The 17,898-nt window shown below is 48.9% G+C and overlaps 1 long non-coding RNA gene across 1 annotated transcript; it reads left to right on the top strand.

Moving 5' to 3' along the window:
- The first annotated feature begins 4,073 nt into the window (after positions 1 to 4,073).
- Positions 4,074 to 5,386, top strand: LOC143334495 (uncharacterized). Its single transcript, XR_013078336.1, has 3 exons — positions 4,074 to 4,142; positions 4,224 to 4,296; positions 4,379 to 5,386. It is a non-coding gene; the product is annotated as an uncharacterized LOC143334495 (long non-coding RNA).
- Positions 5,387 to 17,898: the final 12,512 nt, after the last annotated feature.

The raw sequence follows: 17,898 nt of genomic DNA, 5'->3' as shown, positions 1-17,898 counted from the left end.
CATGCACCTGGTGTTTTGGGGATGAACATCCTACAGAGATGTTATAGGGTGCTGTTCGGACAACATGGACTAGGCTTGTTTGATCTACCCATTGTCACTGGAGCCCCAGAGTCCGTGGTGCAGGCATTGCAGAGGTGCCATCAGGCCTCCAAAGACCCTCCTTCTGAGGCCGCCGGTACGGTCAAGGTGCGAGGCAGGAAGGCGTGCCGCATTCCTGGTGGCACCATGCAGGTGGTCCTGGCAACGTGTTCAGCACAGTACTCGGGCACTACTGTGCTCTTTGAGCCCTCTGATCAGGGACTTCCTGCTGGACTGTTGGCATCCCCAGCACTGGTTCGAGTCGAGAACGGTACTGCATACATCCCCATTGTGAATGTGGGCTCCTCGGATGTGCTGCTTTATCCTCGAACAGTGGTAGGTGCCCTGAGTGAGGTTCGTGTGGTGAGCTTGCCTCCTGGTGTTGAGGAGGTTCCATCTCATGCAGCCACTATGGCATCCCAGGTTGTGGCCCCTCCACTGTCAGACCCAGTGGATGCAGTGGACCTGTCGGCTTTGTCAGCCGAAGAACAAGAGGAAGCGCGAGGCCTTCTTCGTAAGCACACCACAGTCTTCTCTTCTCACGACGGTGATTTGGGCTGCACTAACTTGATTTCTCATGAAATCCCTCTCTTGGATGACACCCCCGTCCGTCAACGCTACCGGCGTATTCCCCCATCGGAATACGAGGTGGTTAAAGAGCATATCAACCAGCTGCTCGGTGCGCAGGTCATCCGGGAAAGCAGCAGCCCTTTCGCTTCGCCAATCGTGCTGGTTAAGAAGAAAGACGGCAGTCTGCGCTTGTGCGTCGACTACCGGCAACTTAACAGCAGGACCAGGAAGGACGCCTTCCCTCTTCCTCGTATTGAGGAATCGCTGGATGCACTGACTGGAGCCCGCTGGTTTTCCACTATGGATCTAGCCAGCGGGTACAATCAGGTTCCAGTTGCGGAGGCCGACCGACCCAAGACAGCTTTTTGCACTCCTTTCGGGCTGTTTGAGTGGAACCGCATGCCCTTTGGGCTGTGTAATGCCCCTAGCACCTTCCAGCGGCTCATGCAGAGGATCTTTGGAGACCAGCAATGTCAGTCCTTGCTTTTGTATCTGGACGACATTGTGGTCTTCTCCGCCACCTTTCAACAACATCTCGAGCGGCTGGAGGTGGTGCTGCAGCGGTTGCAACAGGAGGGCCTGAAGGCCAAGCTGTCAAAATGCTCCTTCTTCCAACAAGAGGTGAGCTACCTCGGGCATGTCATTTCTGCCAATGGTGTCTCCACAGACCCAGGCAAGGTGGAGGTGGTAGCCAACTGGCAACCCCCCACCACCATCTTGGAGCTGCGGTCCTTTCTCGGTTTTGCCAGCTATTATCGCCGCTTCGTGGAGGGTTTCGCCAAGTTGGCTGCCCCTCTACACCGCCTTGTGGCCGAGCTTGGGGGATCCAAGTCCAAGCGGTCGGCAGGCCGGGTGGCAGAGAAGTGGACCCCAGAACACCAGCACAGCTTTGAGGCCTTAAAATCTAGGCTCACCAATGCTCCTGTGCTTGCCTACGCTGACTTTTCCCTCCCCTTCATCCTGGAGGTGGACGCGAGTCATGGGGGCTTGGGCGCAGTACTCTCACAAGAGCAGGATGGGAAGGTCCGGCCAATAGCGTACGCAAGCCGAGGTTTGAGGCCTACAGAGCGCAACCCAGCCAATTACAGCTCCATGAAGCTGGAGTTTTTGGCCTTAAAGTGGGCTATGACGGAGAAGTTCCGTGAGTACCTGCTCGGTCACCGGTGTATTGTCTTCACAGACAATAATCCGCTTAGCCACTTGTCATCTGCCAAACTCGGTGCTCTGGAACAGCGCTGGGCAGCCCAGCTTGCGGCCTTTGACTTTGAGGTTCGCTACCGCCCGGGTAAGAGCAATACAAATGCGGACGCCCTGTCCCGCCTGCACCCACCGGTGGCAGTGGATCTCGACGCTGTCGCCCCTGGAACCACACTCCCACCACCCCTGAAGCAAGCTCTGCAAGCTCGGGGGCTTGAAGCCCGTCAGGCTGCCGTCTTAGCTTTGCCTCAGCATCTGCCTGCTGACATTAGCACACTTCAGCAGGCCGACCCTGTGATTGGGGAGGTGCTAGCGTTTTGGAGGCAGCAGCGATATCCTGACCGGGAGGAGCGCAAGCAGCTATCCCCGCTAGCTTTGGTTCTCCTCAAGCAGTGGGATCGGCTGACGGAAGGGGCTGGAGTGGTCTACCGGCAGGTTTTGCGCCCAGATGGTGGAGAAGCAGTTCTCCAGGTCCTGTTGCCAGTCGCGTTGAAGAACAAGGTCCTCACCGAGGTTCACCAAAACCACGGCCACCAAGGTGTGGACAGGACCTTAGAACTGCTTAGGCAGCGGTGCTATTGGCCCGGGATGACCTCTGATGTGAGGCACTGGTGCCAAGCCTGTGAGCGGTGCCAGGTGGCCAAGGATCCAGGGCCACCGGTCCGGAGCTTCATGGGGCATCTGCTAGCCTCAGAGCCTAACGAACTGTTGGCCATGGATTACACCATGCTGGAACCCACCTGTAATGGGCTGGAGAGTGTCCTTGTGCTGACTGATGTGTTCAGCAAATATACCCTTGCTGTTCCCACTCGCGATCAGAGAGCCTCTACTGTGGCCCAGGTGCTGGTCACTGAGTGGTTCTCTAAGTTTGGTGTCCCGGCCCGCATACATTCCGATCAAGGTCGGAATTTTGAAAGCGCACTCATCCGACAGCTTTGTGGACTTTATGGGATCGAGAAGTCCCGAACCACCCCATACCATCCAGAAGGGAATGGGCAATGCGAGCGGTTTAACCGCACGCTTCACGACCTGTTGCGCACCCTTCCAGCCTCTCGAAAACGCGATTGGCATTCTTGTCTACCACAGGTACTGTATGCCTATAATACCACCCCCCATCAATCGACTGGGGAGTCGCCCTTTTTCCTCATGTTTGGTCGTGAGGCAAGGCTCCCAGTTGATTTCTTGTTGGGGAGGGTGCAGGATCCTGTTGGTGGGACCGTGAACGAGTGGGTGCAAGAGCACCAGACTCGGTTGCAACTGGCCTTCGAAGGGGTTCGAGATAGGCTAAAGGCTGCAGCTGAGCGCCGAAAAAGGAGCCATGATCAGACCGTTCGGTCTGGGCCCCTCGTGGAGGGTCAGATGGTCCTATTGCGGGATTTTGGCAGGAGGGGTCGGTGTAAGATTCAGGATAAGTGGAATCCAACTCTGCATAAGGTGCTTAAGGCCCCCACTGGAGAAGGTCCTGTGTATACGGTTGCCCCAGTAGATGACCTTACCAAAGTCAAGAGGGTGCACCGAACACTGCTTAAGGCCGTTGTGGGGATTGCTTCTCCAGACAGCATGCCTGCTTCCCCTGCCACCCCACCTGACCAGCTTGTGGCGCAAGATGAATCTTCGGATGAGGATTTGATGGCCTTGGTAAAGGAGACCCCTGCTCTACCAGCTGGGCGAGTGGTAAGAGAAGTCCAAACGGCACCTGCAGTGGCACCATCTGCCGCTGCGACAGTACCTTTGGCCCTGTTCCATTCTGCACCCTCAGCTGTCTCCCCTCCAGAGAGCAGTGTGACTGCTGTGCAACGTATGGCACAGCCAGCGTCAGCCCCTCCTGCTGAGGCAGCAGTACCCCTACCCTCCACTCATTCCGCCCCATTCGTGGTCCCTCCCTCAGGGAGTAACGAAGTGGTCATGCGGCGGACAGTCCGATCCACGGCCGGCCATCATTCAAACCCCCATCATCTTCCTAGGCCTGCCCACGAAATGGCCCAGGCAAGGCCTCCACCTGCCCAGTCGAATGCTGTGTCTGCTCTCTTTAGACCCTGGCACTAACGTTACCTTGTTCCAGCGCATCGTCGGGTCGACGATGGAAAAGGGGGGGGTGGATTGTAGCAGTATGATATGCTGCTGGGGCTGAATACCGGTGGTTCGGCTGCTCTGTACAATACTTGGCGCATTAGCCTATCGGTGCAGAGGGCGAAGGTATAAAAGGTAGACTGCGTCCCTCCCTCATCCTCTCACTTCCTGGCTCGAAGGCCCTTCCGCTTCCCAGCCTTCCACTTCCTCCTCTCTTCCCTGTGCAGGTAGGTACGCGGCCGCATACCGGCAGGCATTTTTAGCTCACATTAGCCTAGTAAATGGTTCGGCTGTGTGTTCTTTTTAAGTGTTCCCTCGTGGTTAAGAGGATGGTGGCGATCTTCCGTCTTGCCCATAAGTACTAGACAGAAAGGAGACCAGGTACGGACACATTAATGTAGGTTTAGCCTAGCAATAGCCGGCTAGCCCAGGTGCTAAACGCCTCACTGGTCTGTGTTCACAGCGGCGCTAAGGCATCACCGGCGCACCACAGACGCTCCTCTTTACACCGAGCCGTGCAGCGCCTCTGCATCTCTCTCCTCACTGGCTGAATGCCCGTTGACCCGGACCAGGGGATCGAACCGGGATGTTAAGATAAGTGCAGGAACGCTGCTGCTTCGCCGACCCCTATTGCCTGTCTCTCGTGCATGTTGCTCCTGCTCCTGCTTCCGCTTCGCTCGCTACTGCCTGCTCCGCTCGCCGCTGCTTGCCCAGCTTGCTATCGCTGCCACCGCATCGTGTTGGGACTAGTTTGGAGTGGTTGTTTGGGCCCTGGTACTTCGGTCCAGCTCCTCTCCTAACATCGGGCCCCAGCGGTGGTTGCCCAGCCTGGACTGTGTGTGCGTGTGTGGGTGTGCGAGTGTGCGTGTGCGTGCGTGTGTGGACGGGTGAGTGCGCGTGTGTGTGTGGGGGGGCTCCGATGGGATAAGGCACTTTTGCCTGTTAGAGTGCATTGTGTTACTTTTTTGGTTGGTTAGTTATTAATTAATTTTCATTTTGAATTAAGGTTCATGTAAATTTGTTCTTTTGTTTCTCTGGCCAGAGGCTTGTGTTCTTTGTTTCCTTTTTTTGGTTGGTTTGTTTGTTTTTGGTTTTCCTTTGTTGTTACCAATTGCTTGCCTATTGCGGCTTTTAATGCCAATAACTAGTAACATTTCAACTAATTGTGTTCTCCCCTCTCCTTTCTAGTTGTTGGGAGCCGACGGTGGTGGTGGTGTCCCGGGTGGCGGTGTCCCTTGTGTGTGGTGTGATTTTGGAGTTTAGTTGCAGTGTAATTCACTTTTTGGGTTAGGTGTCACGTGTGAGTGGGGTGCTCCTCTTTTTAAGTTGGACTTCCTCCCCCAGGTCTCCCCTGCACTGTCGGTAAGCTTCCCCGTTGGAGTGGAGTGTTAACACCTTAGTTTTCTTTTAAAATTTGTTTTCTTTTACCTTGCATGATTTGTTAATAAACCTTTGGTTGACATTGAACCACACCTCCGTCCTCCTTTGTATAACTTACCTGCGTGCCTCTCCACTATCCAGAATTCCCTGGGTGAAAAATCCCAGGGTGGCGTTGTCGGTTTCCCTATTCAAATTTATATACTCTGACCTTGTCCATAAGACTGTATCAGCCCTCGTACCGCCACACATGCGAGAGTGACCTGACCACCCAGTCAGATCCCAGGTTTCCTAGTTCATTCTGTCCAGAACAGAGATGCCAAATGCCAGCTGGCTGTTACCGCTGACCCAGACATGAAGCCTTTTACCGAGGATCAACCCTGGGTGGAAGGACTTCTATTCACTCTGTTTTCATCCCTCCCATCCTCATCTGTAAGCAGAGGAGCCTAACACACTACTGTGACTCCTGTCTTCATCGCAGGCTATTCTGGGCTGAGGTTACCCAGGACACCATGTGGCTTCATCCAAATTTAGCTGCCCACAGTATGCCTGAGTTAAATCATCTGTGTGTGTTATGCAAATAATAAATATTCATTAATGGTTCTTCCACAGTTCCTCAGATTCTTCCTCATTATGTTGTGTCAGCTCTGTAATCTCTAAAAGGATTTTACCCTTCTGGACTTCTAGAAATAATCCTAAACTAATATTGACACATGCTAAAGAAGTGAGCCTGCGGTGGTAGAGTTGGACCAGAGGGCTGTGAAGAGGGTCGTAGAGCCAAGGCCAAACCACAGGGGCTACACAGAGAGGAGAGGGCAGCCAGCGGAACAACGGTGCATCAAAGACACCACGTTGAACCACCAGCCTTGTCTCTGCTTCTCTCCACCTCTCACACTCATACCCTATTTTGAGAAAGACCAACATGAGGGCAACCAGCAAAGTCTCCTTTATTGTTGTTATCATTTCCAAACAGCAATTTTCCAGGCCAAAACAACCTTAGAGGCTCCGCTATATGATGTGTACGCATAGACATGCACAGGTACTTGCGTGTGTGTTTTGTCAAGCAGCACATACCTTTTCATAGATCTCAAAGTGTTTACCCAGGCTGGTTTAGTTCACGGGGAGTCATATTCGGTCAGTTTTACTGTAGCCAGTGGGTCCATGAGCCCCCTGGCTGCTCTGCCCAGTGCTGTGGCTCAGCTAAGGATGGACTTGGCTGGGCATGGCCACTCTGGGCGCTGGTCCCATCCCCACATTGAGGTGATGAAGGAGGACTCTGTCCCCCGCACCCCCACTCATGGCCACAGAGGTGAGGAGGCACCCAGGGGACACGCTGGCTGGCGTCTGAGGCCACATTCACACAGCTGACAAGACCAGGGTTGGCTGCTCTCAAGGTGATGGTGCCAGGCTGTCTTGCCCGCTGCTGCCCACAGCTACCCTGCTCAGCTGTGAAGGACTCCACAACCACTACAGATTAGCCAGGTCAGCATTTCCCATCTTTATCTCTTCATGTCAGGATTGATGTCTCTGCTAATCAGGGCCCAAGGTTATTCTAGTTCTATCAGAAATGTGATTAAAACATGTTGCCAGACACGATGTGGTTAAGATGATATTTAGTAAAAGCTTAAAATTAAAATGTTATCCAGTTTGTGACCTGTATGATGGCACATTCAGAAAGCATTGCAAAAATGATCTGCAGGTAATGGTTTGAGGATTTGGTTCTGTCTAAACTCCCTCGTATTCTGAACTTGCCCACATCTTGTTGAGAGAGAGGGCATCTATGTTCACTTCACTGCTCTCTTAAACAGTCTCTCAACTCGCCCCCGATCTGCAGTCTTCTAAGTAAGGTCATGCATTTGTTTTGATAACACAGCAGAAGGGTTTAACTGTGCCAGCCTGCCCAGGTGCTGGTGAATAGGGCGCAGCAACAATGGGCCATCAACTGAATGGAGCATCAAAGCCACCAGCGATGATTTGATGATGATTGAGGGTCCCTGCATAAGGGTAGGGCCTCCTGCTTCAGAGAACTGTGTGTGAGCAAGAAGCACCATCATACAGGTTCACCCCGCCTTTGATTTGAGTCTTTCATTAAGTGTCATGGTGGCGCTGATGTCAGCTGCATCTCACTGATCATTGGGCTACAGGGACAAAAGGTTGAGTTAAGCAGGTGTATTGTCCTGATTTTAATGGCAAACACAGGCAAGAGCTGACTGGGTATTTTGGTTGAAATGTTACTTAAGAACAGAGGAGCTGTAGATAAAAGCAGAAAGAAAATAAAGCTGCTTTCCTTTCTTTTTTTTTCTTTCAGTCAGCGACTTAAACACTCAATCCAGGCAAGACCCACATGACTACCGTGGCTTGCCACCTGTTTCGTGGGAAAGCAATGTTCAAGACAAGAGTTCTCAAATCCGAGGGGGATAAAGAGAGAAAAGAAATAAAGAAGAATGGAAAAGCATTTAGTTTGAGCACGCCGGGCGCATACCGGGGCTCAGCTCACAGATTCCAAAGACAAGCTGATGGAAGTGAGCCAGGTCGCCTCACACGGGAGGGGAGGAGATATGAAAGAGAGGACAGAAGAAGATGGAGTAAGAGGGGAAGAGTGTGTGAGAGGGGGGGTTCTAGTTGGAAGGGGCATTAAAGAGACATTCCCTTTAATCAAGAACCTGCAGGATGCTGATAGACAAGGGACAGTGAGTGATGGAGGGTGACGGTGAGGCAAGAAGTGACAAAGATGGAGAACTACAGCTGGAGTACCTCAAAACCCCCACCCATCACCCCAATAACCCTTGCTTGCCTTCTGTTTGCCCTCTTACCCCACCCCCAGAAAAAAAGAAAAAATGTCACTGTCTACTGGCCAACACCCCAGAATGTACTGGCGGAAAGAAAAAGATGAATGCAGCCGTGCAGGGGGGAGCTCCGTGAATTGTTGACCTCGGCTGCTCACTGACAGAGAGGCTTTGAGACAGGACAGCAGCCAAGCAGGGCCGTGCAAGAATTAATGGTTCTGGAAGATGCAATGAGGCAACCATGCCACGAGTGGTTTGTCATGTTCTCTCTACAGTTTCTCTCAGTGCTCCCACCATATCTTTATCCTACACGCACACACACACCACAGTCCCGACTCCAGGATCCCAGACTCTGAGCTCTTAGATCAGACTCAGTGCATGTGTAGAGAACAAGTGAGCCTCTTTGTTCGACGACAGCACCATCCTTCACTCCGGGGGTACCTCACTGACAGACTGTTCAGTCACTAGAAGAGAGATGGATGAAGACACTTTGTACCTTGAAGAGAGAGGGAGGGGAAATGGACTGATATGACCAAGAGATAGCAGATAGTAGAGGAGGATATGTTATTAATAGTAAAGGGGTAAAAGAACAGCGATAAGGGACAACATCAGAGAAGACAGAGGAGAGCGGAGAGGGGACCAGAAAAGACCTAGCAGAAATTTGGATTCTTTAAGTTAAGCAATAGGAGCTGCATCCTCCTGAGACGCAGCGGCATCACAGGCCAGATTACTGTCTCCACTGTCTCTCAGCTGGACCTCCCTGACAACCAATCCCCATCCAGGACGCTTTGTAACCCAGGCCATGAGAGGGTGGGGCAGGGTCAGGGGTCGGGAGTTATAGGGCTGACAGACAAGAGAGATTGATGCTGGTTGACAAAACTTGAGCCCTACTCGGTCTCAGCAGCAGCCCTGCCTGCTCCCCAGGGGCCGGGGGGGGGGGGGGGGGGGGGATCAGAGATACAGATACAATCCCCCATCCCCTCCTCATCCCCGGAGACACACACTTTGACTGCCCCAGCTCACATACACTTAAATGCTATCCCACTTTCCTGTGCCGTCTTGTTTGATCATGTCCTAAACTGTAAGAGGAAGCAGTGAAAGGCCTCAGTAAACGGAGAGCTCTGACATATATTTTGTTACATCCAGCCGTGAATTCCTGCGGGGGTGCATGCGGCATTACTGTCTGTGTGTCCATCAGCCAAAGGAGGGCATGGTGTTACTGGGAGAGGGTGAGATGGAGTGAGTCTAGTGGGTGGAGGTACTGCAGCGGTAAAGTAATGCAGCATGAACTGTCACAGATGGAGTTTCATGGGGGACCAATTCCTCAGACCAAAACAGGCTGTTAAACTCACAAATGACCTTTCACAGATATTGTGATAAAGACAACCGGCTCAGCAAAGGCAGAGCGGATGGTGAACACAAAGACAATCGACAGGTGTGCTCTACTGTTTGTTGTGACGTTAGTTTGCTGTGGCACTTCCTCTTGTAGAAGAGAGTCAACAAGGAGAACAGAACATGTTACATGGACCTGTGAGTGCAGATCCTTTACTCTCTCTCGTCTCTTGTTACATGAAGTCATTCTGGTGGAACGTGAGAGCGCCCTGCCCTCTGTGGAGAGAATGTGAAATGCTGGTTGTACACTGGCTGCAGATATGTATAAAGTTGTCAAGTTTTAGGGTGTCCATGCAGCTCACCTGGCAGAGCCTGTGCCCCATGTATGACCTGTAGCCTTGTACTGCATGTCATCCACTCTCTCTCCTCCCTTTCCACTCTGTCACTCCTCTCTATCAATAAAAGCAAAAGTTGGAAAAACGATTCTTAAAAAGTTGTTTCATCTGCAGGGGAGAGCTAATAAAGAGTGCTCTGTGAGTCCTGACACACGTTTGTGTCAAGGTGAAGACCTGAATGGAAGCCAATGAAGGTCTGGTGATGCAGCCATAAAGGAAGCCTGTATTATGTAACACATACACTCTGTTTAGACAAACTGATAATCAGTGTCTGGACTAAAGAATTTACCTCAGTTTCTTGATTTCCTCATACACATTTATCACTGTCATGATTTAGCAACAAAATCTGTCAACAAACATTTTTCTCATTACGTTCTATTAACAGATCAGTCCACACCTGTTTGCTTCATGAATCTTATCTGTTGTCACTGTGGTTTTCATATATGCTTTATTGAGTTAGTTAATTTAGGGCTCCATATTTGTATAGAAATATGTTTTGTATTCAAAACATATAGAATGGGTACACTGTTGGATTCAGTCTGCATGAAAGTGGCTGCAATGTTATAGGATATAATGTGTAAACATTGCAGCTTATACGAGGCATATCATAGTAAATTTATAACATATGATTCTTGTTCATTTTGTATTGGTAACTAATACTAATTCTGAAATTGAAAAAAGTGTGCCATCAGGCAGATGACTGCAAGAGCCACTATTTAAAGGAACTGTATTAAATACAATGCACAAATACAATCAACACCACAGTGTGCACTGAAATGTAGACTGTGTATAGTATTAACGTGAAAAAATGAAAAGTATATAAACAACAGAAAAAGTAGGAACATCACAAAGGAGCAAATTTAGGTCAAAAGGCATCATGGGACATGAGGCATGTGGTGCAGAATGTAAAAGGATGACACTGTTCAAACACGTGGGCATTTAGAATTATAACAATTATAATCAATTTAATTAATTTCTGCAATTTTCCAAGCAAAAATGCTAAACTTTTCCAAGTTCAAGCTCCTCACTTCTGATGATTTGCAGCTTTTCTTTGGCTCATTCTGCCCTCAGGCTGATAAGTGGAGACGGCTTTTGAGCACATCATTGTTTACTACAAGAGAAAGTGGTGTGACAGTCATTGGCAGTGAGAACAGAACAGCACTGCATCGTATTTATACACAAAGCGCCTCTTGGCAAACTTCCTGTGTATTGTACGTGTCTTTTTAACTAGAGATCAATTTCACATTGCACTAGGTCCCAAGACTGTTTGATCCACTAAAACCATGATGTTAATTCTGAGATAGGGAAGCTGGTAAAGTTTGTAATATCAGACAAGCCATTGTTTTTGATCAATGTAAAGCCCCTTTGACTGACCTTAAATAGAGGTTATTCACCATTAAACAGAATATTTTTTGGTTTGGGGTAGCTGGTTGGGACAAATGAGCAATTTGATGGCATCAATTAGGTCTTTAATGAAAATAGTCATTATTTTCAGCCTTAACGGGAAAAAATATGTTAAGTATAATTTTAATGTATGTAGAGAAGCTCTGACAATAAGAAAACAATATACTATACAGTTGAATAAATATGCTTAGATGTCAGTGTGCTTCGATGTTTGTACAGGTACACTTTATGTGTTTATATGTACAGATGTGAAAGTTTCCTGGCAACGAATATAAAAAGCGATATCAGATTCACCAGAGAATACTTTGATTTACAGTAGGAGATAATTTATCTCAGCCTACTGGCAGATGTTTCTGGCAGTTTTGAGAGACAGATTCAACAAGATGGATGCGTTTTGTCAGCCTTGTCAGATTTGAACTAGCTGACCTCCCTCCATCTCTGACTGAGCTTCCCCAATCTGAAGAGCAAGGTGAGGATTAGGTGTAAACAGAGAGTCGCTGGTCGTTTGAAGCCAACCAGAAGGTCATGTTCACGGCCCCGGCCACTTCCACCCTGTTTCCTCCATTGATTGGGAATGTTTATCACATTAGGGAGAGGTCAAGGAGGGAGTCAAGTCAGAGAGGGGCTAGTGGGCTGCCACCCAGCAGTCTGGCTGATGATACTGTCCAGAGCCTGACCACAAACACGAAAACCTGTTGAGTAGGATTTAGTGGATTCCAAAAGCATGGAGGGGGAACATGTGTGTGATTAACTGAGCCTGAAGAAAGACGGAGGGTTTTGAAAGAACAAGCAGCCTCTTAAATTTCCAATACCAAGTGATTAAGGTTTTATGCCTACTCATAGACCAAACACCTATTTACACCTAACTGTTAACATCCTCAGTCCACCATTAGCCTACCTATGTTCAACTCTTCCTCTGTAATTATACATCGTCAGCCTGGTCTCAGATCAGGAGGACACTCACTTGAAGCTTTCATCTCCACACAGAGGCCTAGTTCAGGGCATTTTCCTGTGACCCAGGCCTTGCCTCGGCTTACCCTGCGGCACAAAGACATCCCTCTCATGAATGACAGGGCTGGGACCTCCCCTGCCTCCCCATTTGACCCCCTTGTTGGCCTAATTGTGTGTAATGCCAGGGCCATGCCCCACCCAACCCCAGCGGGCCTCCAGGCTGCAGCAGCGAGGCCCACGGGCTACAGAGGCCAATTATTTCCTTATTGTTGACACAGACAACCTGACAATCTCCCTCCCACATAACTCCTGCCCTCCCATGTACTCCTGTGTCTCTGCATCTCCCGCTCTTCCCATCTTTTCCAGGACCACCTAGGCGTTTGCAGGGCTTAATGCACACAGGGGCCGGGTTTTTTTTTTCATGCTGGGTTGGCAGAATCCTCTCTGTTCTGCTCACGCTCTCTGCATACCAGCAGAGAGAGCCATTAACAATGCCGCCTCAAGGTACGACCGTGACGGGACGGTGTGAGGGGGTTAAAGGTCACCTGCTGCAGAGGCAAAGTCATTTGTTTACTTCTTGACCCAGAAGGGTTTCACAGAAAAGTTTCTGATTATAATTATTGTTATTTTTGCTTAAAGGGATCTGTCTTTCCTTTTTCCCTTCCACTCTGATTGTCTCTTCAAGCAATATAAGTACAGCTAGCTATCAGTATTTTCCCCTCACACTTCTTACGGCACTCAGGGGCAGAGCCTGATGGGCCAAAGCTGGAACCCTCCTACCAGAGTCTGGTGGTTGGCTTGTTGACTGAATGAGTCCTTGGAGCAGAACCACTGTATGTAGCGACTATTAACATTTCTTGATGGAAAATCAATTAAACCACAATGACGCTCAAATGTCAACACAGAGATGAAGAACAAGAGATGTAAAACAACCACAAAGAGACACAAAACAACTACAAACATTGCCTGTGCGTCATTTTGCATCGCTCTCAGTCTGGGTGTCTTGCTTCCTGATAGGAGGGGTGGGGCACCTCTTAAATGTCTGTCTGCAGCAGGCTGTTGTCTTATAATCTGTGCATGGCTGTTGGCTATTTGGAGCTACAAATAGCAGCTAATTATTGATATCATGCCATATTATAGTATTTGAAGTTGTTTATATGGTATTAATTGATTACACCGAATGAGATAAGTAGCACAACTACTAATGTACTGTTCATAATTGCAGAGAACCAGCGCTTTGAAAATGTCTTAGTGTGAACACATTTTCAATCATCGCCCCCCCCCCCCCCCCCCCCAAAAAAAAAAAGTCCAAAAAAAAGGTCAAAAAGCTGACCCTGGAGACAATAGGAGAGCGAAAACAAGTCCCACAGTGACAAACATTATCCTGCCTAATATAAACAGTGTGGAGTCAAGGACAGCAAACTATAAATTGTAGACCTTTTTCATGTTGAGCCCTGCGTGGATGCCAGCCAAAACTGTGGGGAGAAGACAATGACAAGACTGTGAGTGATTGTATTTGAGTGTGTGAGTTATGATCTGCACCTTTCTGCAAGTTGTCAGGTATGGCATTGGCGAAGGGGCAGATATGAAAGGGAACTTCATGATCGCACTTTGATGAGAATGAGGGGGCCTGCCAAGCAGCGAAGGCCCTGAGGGACTGTTTGACTGAGTGTGTGTTTGTGTGTGTGTGTGCGTACACAGATTGTGTAAAGTGCACAGCTCTTTGAATACATGTATACCTGTTATAAACTTCCTTCCTAGAAAAGCAGCAGCAAATCCCACCTCTACATCTATGATCATACCTCAGTCCTCTCTCTCCTCGCCATGTCTCCTGTAACGTTTTGTGGCTGAGCTGGATGGTATTTGGAGCACGGTGCATCTTAACAAAGCTGCCATTATGTGGACCCACTCACTGTGGTTTTGACCCGTAACTACCTCTGCTGTCAGACCAAGATGGAGTGTGTGTTTGTGTGTGTATCTGCCATATGGTGTAGTATATCTGATTTGATCTCTCTCAGTTCAGCAGCCTAAAATGTTCAGTCCACTTCTCAGCATCCACACAATATCCAGTTTGTGACAGTTATTGTTCTACTGGGATACAAGTCCCACCAGGTGTGTGCGATGTGTGTGACAGCCTGATGATTTAGCACCGCAGGTCTGTGCTTTTTAACGAGTTAGAGGAGCCTGCGCAGACGGGTGGATAAGTTGGACCCATGGGAGCCATACAGGCTCCTATAGAGAGGTCCCCCCGGCCCCCTGACTCCACCCTAGAGACGGTGCTGCGACCGGGGTGTCGGTCCGGGCTGGTGCAGGCTGGAGCCGATCAATGGTGTGACGAATGGGACACCTGAGCCAAACTGTAACACCGCCAGCGTGGTGGGTCCCCCTAATCACTCTGGCTGCCCAACTTCCAGCATCAGGTTTCAAATTCCAGGGGGTGTGATGGTGGAGCTCATGGCCCAGTGGGGCTGAGGTGTCTGGTTTGCTTTAACAACAAACATTTACAGACACTCCCGAACATACCACTCAGTGTCGGACAATACTCACACACAACCCCGAAATCAGACAGATGAGCAAAATAACACAAGCTTTCACACATGAAAACATGCACACAACACATGCACCTCACACCCAAGGCTCCTGTGTCTTGTAACTGTAACTGTGATGAAGTTACAGGGCCAATCACAGCCAAACCTGGGTCTCAGACCGGATCAGGAGGTTTACAAGACTAGGTCTCACCCAGCAGATGGTAGACAACTGGATTTGTGTGAAATATGATCACTTATATGCCAGATAATGCCCTTCTAATAAAGTGAAATATATGGAGAGAATATACCAGCTGTTCCTCTCAATTCAAATCTCTGACTTGGCCACTTTAAAGCTCCCATGCAATAACAGGCTTTAGGAAGTAGTATTATTAGTCCCTTACATACACAGCATTCTCATGATCAAATAAACCTTGGCAGAAAATGAAATGGCCAGTGAATAAACACTTCTCTAAATTTGTCATTGACAGTTAAAGCTGGCATACTTTGTGGTTTAAAGGAGGGTTTCAGATTTAGGGGGGCAGAACTTGATGCTTGGTAATACAGTGCTCTGTTGACATGGCAAACTATCAGTTTACCATGTTAATTGAACATCTAATAGCTGGCGTAGAGCAGATGGCCTAAGGTGAAACATGTCCTCCGGCCCCCACTCTTTGGGTTTTATTTCTGGATCAGCTGGAGGAGGAGGGGTGAGAAGGGGCCAGAGGATGGTCTCTGTGCCCAGGACTAAAGCCTCCCTGTTTGGGCGCATGAGACCCACTCCTCCCCTCATCTTTGCCGACATCCACCTCGTCCAAATTTAGGTGAGGGGAAAACTATGCAGCGAGATATTTCAGTAAACTGTGTGTCAATAGTGATCTGTGCCAAACCAAACTCCATTTGCACTTGTTTCTCTCCTTAATCGCTCATCTAAACAAGCTTGAGGGTTGGTGGGAAAGGAGGAAGAAGAAGGGCAAAGGGGGCGGGAGGTGGGAAGGTGAGGAGGCAAGAAAGGGGGAGTGGACTGGGGTTTGCCAAAATAAATGCATGAATGCCGTCTTTGACTGACTGGCATCTTTGAAGTGAGCTATAATTGCAGGCCTCTTGTCCAGCAGTGGAGCCTGTGGCAAGCCAGGCCCTGGCCAAGCTGAGATGTCTGGCTGCAGCACTGAGGAAACGTCATGGCTTAACAATAAACAAAGTCAAGAGGCCTCAATGCAGCGTGATACAGCGTCATGCTTTGGTGGCAGCGGAGTGGAACCACACAAAAGAGAACCCGTTATTGCTTCATTCATTTGTTGAAATTCTGAGAAATTCAGCCGTTTATAAGCTCCCTCTGCAGAATCGTTGCACTGATAGGAAACCAATGTAGTTCCACACTGGGTGAACCACCTAGAAATCCCCCAGACTAAGAGATGACGGCATGTGCAACGAGTTAAGTACCAAAGCGCTATGAGGGCTAAAGAGGATCCTCACAAAGCTCCTTTCACAGCAGCACATATCCAGCCATTAGGTAACACTTGAGTCCTCGGCCCTCTCAGAACAGCCCTACCTGTGTCTACTGTACTCTGCTGCTCTCCGAGAATGCACTAAATATATAAGCATGTGTTTATGTGCTCATGCATGTACGTGTACTGTACATGGGTATAAGGGGGGCGAGCTGGGGTTCCTGAGGCATGAGAGCCGGACGTGGTGGGATAAAACTCTTTCTGACCACAGTGATGTTTTTCCACTGGGGGGAAGTCCGACAGGGTTACATAGGTGATTAATACACGGCTCCTTGATGTTTTATTTAGAAAATAAACCCACCCAGCCCCATGATTATTAGACTGAACTCCCTGAAGAATACCCTACACAATGCAGCTTTCAGCCACGTTTTTTTACTTTTTTTTTTTAACTTTTTTTTTTTTTTTGCCAAGGGTGTGTTGTCTGTGTGCTTTTTTTTTAATGTTCCGCTGCAGAACTTGTGAAAAGGGGAAAACCCAGCAAGGTATTGCCTTACAATACCCCTCGGTGTATGCATTTGTAACTTTGTACTACTTTTTTAAACCTGGAAAAGTAAACGCAGGAGGGATCAGTGAGGTGTTGCGGAGAGCAGAACTGTACTTGTCCAGGCAGGGCTTAAAATGACTGCTGGGCATTTCTCGTCCTTTGTTTGATTTTCTAATGATGAAAATCCTCGACAGCTCACCTAGTGTGATGAGAAGATGGAGAGGCTGATCACCTTGAAGCAGCTATTTGATGTTTTCCTGAATTCAGGCACTGTGCCAAACACACATTCCAGGTCCTGCAGATGCAGTGTCCCTCTTTAAGTGGGTCTTTTCACAGCCCTGGGAAATGTAAATCAGTTCCTATAAAATGCAGTTTAATCAGTATACAGTATCAGCACTTTAAGGTATATATTTTTCAGTCAGATTGCCCAACCATACTAAATGAGTCCCTGATTTATGAAGCATATCTTCAACAGCACTACAATGTGTCAATCCCTCGCCCTCAACTTAACATTACAGCTATCTTTGATGGTCATTCACTCAATCCTGTTCACCCACATAAAGTCCTTGCGGTCATCTCGACAGTAAATTCGGTCTATTCTGCAACATGTGTCTTCTCTCTGCTGTCTGCAGCAGGCATGCAAACCCTGCTGCTGACTGGAGGAATCCAGGTCCAGATGGGGGGTTGGCGGGTGAACCTGGCAACAATCCAAAGGCTAACCCCCCCACCCACCCACCCACCCGCCTCACCACTAGCACCACCACCAGTCACACACACAGCCCCTCTCCTCAGAGTACACACACCTGTGCCTGGGTCTGGGCCTCTCTCTCGGCTGCCAGTCTGAACCCCAGGAACCCCAGAGTTGTTCTGCTGTTTGATCCAACAAAATCTGAGGTTTTCTCTCACGTTCAGGTGCGGCACACAAGACACACACACATGCACTGATGGTTAGACACAAATGCACACATGCACATACATCTATATTCATAAACATACTGTGCATTCATGTTGTGAACTCACTGACATCACAGATGGCAGCTTGATTCTGAGCGACACTGAAGTTGAGCTTGATTTAGAAACCATAACAGACAAAACTGCATGAATAAAACATAAATGTATTTAGTTTTGAAGTACTTTATTTTGACCATGCATGCTAAAGCATTTAGTGGATGGATGGTGGGCAGCTGGATCACCACAGATCCGCCAAAGAGTTCTTTGTGT

The sequence above is a fragment of the Chaetodon auriga genome, chromosome 16, assembly GCF_051107435.1.
Source record: "Chaetodon auriga isolate fChaAug3 chromosome 16, fChaAug3.hap1, whole genome shotgun sequence".
In the NCBI taxonomy this organism is placed as follows: Eukaryota; Metazoa; Chordata; class Actinopteri; order Chaetodontiformes; family Chaetodontidae; genus Chaetodon; species Chaetodon auriga.
This window is presented reverse-complemented; position numbering and strand designations above follow the sequence as displayed.